This window comes from Helianthus annuus, chromosome 17 (genome assembly GCF_002127325.2).
Source record: "Helianthus annuus cultivar XRQ/B chromosome 17, HanXRQr2.0-SUNRISE, whole genome shotgun sequence".
NCBI classification, from domain to species: domain Eukaryota; kingdom Viridiplantae; phylum Streptophyta; class Magnoliopsida; order Asterales; family Asteraceae; genus Helianthus; species Helianthus annuus.
In genome coordinates this window covers 131,750,105-131,753,965 of record NC_035449.2, presented here as the reverse complement: position 1 = coordinate 131,753,965, position 3,861 = coordinate 131,750,105, and the positions used below count along the sequence as shown (strand labels likewise).

Below are 3,861 nucleotides of genomic sequence, written 5' to 3'. Positions count from 1 at the left end.
CACTGTCATTTCAATATACAAGAGGTTTAAAGTGTAATTCCAGCTGTTTTTCACATTCGTTTCTTAGTTTCCGCCTCTGAAACGAACTAGAACTCTTCCGACCGACTCATTCGGGTCGAAATCGAACCTACAGTAGGAATTACGGACCACTTACACATGAGATGGGCTTGTGGGCTCTGGGCCCAAGCCCAAAACCCACAAGCCTAAACCTGCACATAATATATAAGATCTCTACAAAATATTACAAATTCTCTACAAATCTAATAAAATCTCTTCAAAATCTCTACAAGAGATTTTATGTCTCAAAAAGTTGGGCACACAAGATCTTTCAAGATCTCAAACATCTCTATAAAACACCCTCATCTCCTTGTCCACACTCACACCCTCTTTTGTTTGCAACACAAATCATCAGATATCTTCATCCCCTTCAAATGAAACCCTAATACACTCAAATGAGAAATAAAACATCATCATCCTCACTAAAATACACACACCAAACAAACCTCTCCACTCCCACATCTCACCCTCCCTCTCGATTCCCCTCTGCCACAGAAATAAATGAAGGAACATTATCTCCTTCATCCTGAGTTCAATCAAACACATCCGCACATCATCAGCCTCCCTCATCTCCCTCTCGATCTCCTTCCTCTCTCCGGCAAGATATCACAGCCGGTGATGATGCGGCAGAGCTCCGGTGCCAGCCATAACTCTGACAACCACACCCACGTTACCTCGTTTTCCGGCGACGAAAATCAGAAGAGGCGAGAGAGACGGAGAGAGAGAACGACGCGGTGATGGAAGTGTTTCTCTGGTGGGGTTGATGATGAGATGACGATGATGAAGATGTTCCTGTTCGGGTGGCGGTTACGAGGTTCTCACCGGCGACGGTGACTGACGACGAAGTTGTCAGTCGGGTGGGAGACAACATCAGCGGTAGAACCGCTTTCCGACAGCCGGTGGCGGAGGCAATGCGACAACACAGACAGATATGGTGGTCAAATTTGGTTCGGGTTTCGTTTAGACGCGGCTTCGGGCATATATGGGTCTCGGTTCACATAGTTCACCTTTGGCCCAGGTCACGGTTCGGTCACTCGAGTCAGATTCAAGGTATGCTTAGTTCAGATTCAAGATTTATTTTGGTTTGGGTTTTTCAAGTAAGTTTCGGGATTAGTTGGTTCAGATTGATGCTCGGGTGGTTTTGCTGTTGATGCTGGACCTCCGCCCGATGAAGATGATGATGACAGTAGGGTGGAGGTGGTTATGTGGCTCGGTTCAATTCCATTCATGTTCGGGTTTCTCTCCAGTCGACTCGGTTCAGTCTCGGTATGGGTTCGGGTCAGCTGGTCAACGGTTCCAACACGGTCCAGATTTGGCGCGTTTTAGTTCAGATATCGGTTCAGGTTCTGGCATGGTCAAAGGCGGTCGACGACAAAACAGCGCGATTCAGAATTCGGGTTTGGTTGACTCGGTCAAACCGATTCAACCCGGTCAAACCTGGTCAACAGCGAGTCAACTCGGTCAAACCGAGTTAACTCGGTCAACCCAGTCCACGTTCTGACGCAAGAGTTTTGGTAAAGTTTTAACCGTGAAATTAGTTATATAGTTTTATTTACACGTGACAAACGAGCTCTCGAAACGAACAATAAAATCGTTAATTAATAAAATTTGCATTGTCGTATATTAACTTGTTTTTATAACTTGAATTTATATAAATATTGTTGAAATTGTTGAATTTTGATAAAATAACGACAACTTGTGTTGTCGGGGGCGTCCAAAAACAGAGGAAACTCTGCCCGTTTTTTGAGAAAATCCGTAAAAATAACGCATTTTAAACCAAAATCATCGGATACAAAATAGTCTTTTAGAAAAACAAATAAAAATATACGATTACTTTCGGCGACGCTTTACAACTCACAAAGATGACGATTCGAAATTTATTTACAACTAATAATATATTTATTCTAAACTTTGAAAATTTGGCTAAACTTTTGTAAAATCAACGTAATGATTTATAATGTTATAAATGTCGAATGATAGTACGACTTCTTTTCGTAAAAATAAATATATCGTATATTTATTTTAACAATCAGACAAGACAACACGATGATCCTTTTACTAAAATAAATATAGTTATATATTTATTTCGAATACCCAACGACACGACAATTGTTTTACTAAAATAAATATGGTTTATATATCATACAAAACGAATCCTTTTATATATAAATATAGCTATATATTTATTTCCTACACAAACAAGTCGAATTCTTTTGTAAAATAAATATAGTCGTATTTATTTTCAAACACGACAACTCGACGATTCTTTTATAAAATAAATATAACTTTTATATTTATTTCATACGCCTAAACGGCATACACATATATTTCAACAAATATCATATGAGACGCGATACATAATACGAGTCTGTTATATGTAATTTTCATATAAATATTCTTTTTATACACGTACGACTTCGCGAGACGTCTAACGCGATGATAACGATATATTTATATGTTTTTATACAAATAATTATTAAATATTTATATACTATAAATCTCATGAAAACTAAGTCTTCCCAAGACTTGTTAATCCTTAACGACGTTATATGAACTAAACAAAGTTTAACTTAGTCATTTTCATTAAGTTGACAAGTTACCATCGAATCGTTCGATTAACGATTTGGTAGAGCTCGGTGACACGTAGTATAACTACTGCGTTTATTTAGAAACTTATGAGGTATTATGTGTTAGGAATATTGTAGAATGCACGATAGCGAGTCTCATCTTGGAAACGACATTACGAAGTCGTATATAGCTAGTTTCGCACGGGAATATTCAGGTGAGTTCATAACCCCACCTTTTTACGGTTTTACATTTTTATAAATGTTTTCGGGGTGGAAAGACATGCAAGTTTTGCAAAAGTCAACAATTTTATCGATAAACAAAAACTCATTTCTAAACCATGATACGAATGGATTTCAAGGAACTCAAATGGTTTACGAACGATTTATACTGAATATACCGGTTTTACAAAACAAATATGTATTATTGAAATGTGAATGATTTTCATGATTAGGGATGGGATCACCCTAGTTATAATAATGGGATTGGGTTGGGTTGCGGGGCACCCAGTGAGTTCATGTCCCCCTTTTTTTTTAAACTGTTTTGTTTACTTACTTCGGGGGTGAAATACATGTTACAAAGGGATACTTACAATACTAGTGTAACACCCCAACCCGTCAAGGGCTGACGTGTCACTTTTACAGATATCAAAACCAAAACCAATCCATAACATTAAATAAAATAACCTAATTACATTTTATTATATTACTGAAATAAAGAATCTTGCTCAGCAACTTCCTAACGCTCCTCACTGAAATCCCAAATTATCCCCGATTACCTGTAAAACAAATAAGACAAACACAAAAAGAAAACTACGGCTGAGCCAAAAATTGCTCAGTAACGGAGAAGTCAACAGTACAAGAAAGAACAAACATAACAAAGTATGAAATCCAAACAGACTTTATTTCAAATCAGAAACCAAACTTCCACGGAAACAAAACTGAACAGAGTCCGAGTTATTACCCAATACTTGACTGGAACATAAACGAACACATAACGAAACTTATCAAACATATATAGATGTCACACTATGTGACTACACTTAAAATAACTTAAGTCATGTCAGATGGAAGCACCCACGAGCCTAAATAACCAAACAGGTACACAACTAGCTAGTCCATGCACCTATGAGACGGTGAGTGCGGTGTGCACCCATTGTTCCATCTCCACAAACCAAACCAAACCAATCCAAACCAAACCGAACCAAACCAAACCAAACCAAACCAAACATGCTCGGGT

General features: G+C 38.1%; 1 long non-coding RNA gene across 1 annotated transcript; it reads left to right on the top strand.

Moving 5' to 3' along the window:
• Positions 1 to 360: 360 nt before the first annotated feature.
• On the top strand, positions 361 to 2,963 carry LOC118489051. Its single transcript, XR_004885990.1, has 2 exons — positions 361 to 1,571; positions 2,763 to 2,963. It is a non-coding gene; the product is annotated as an uncharacterized LOC118489051 (long non-coding RNA).
• Positions 2,964 to 3,861: the final 898 nt, after the last annotated feature.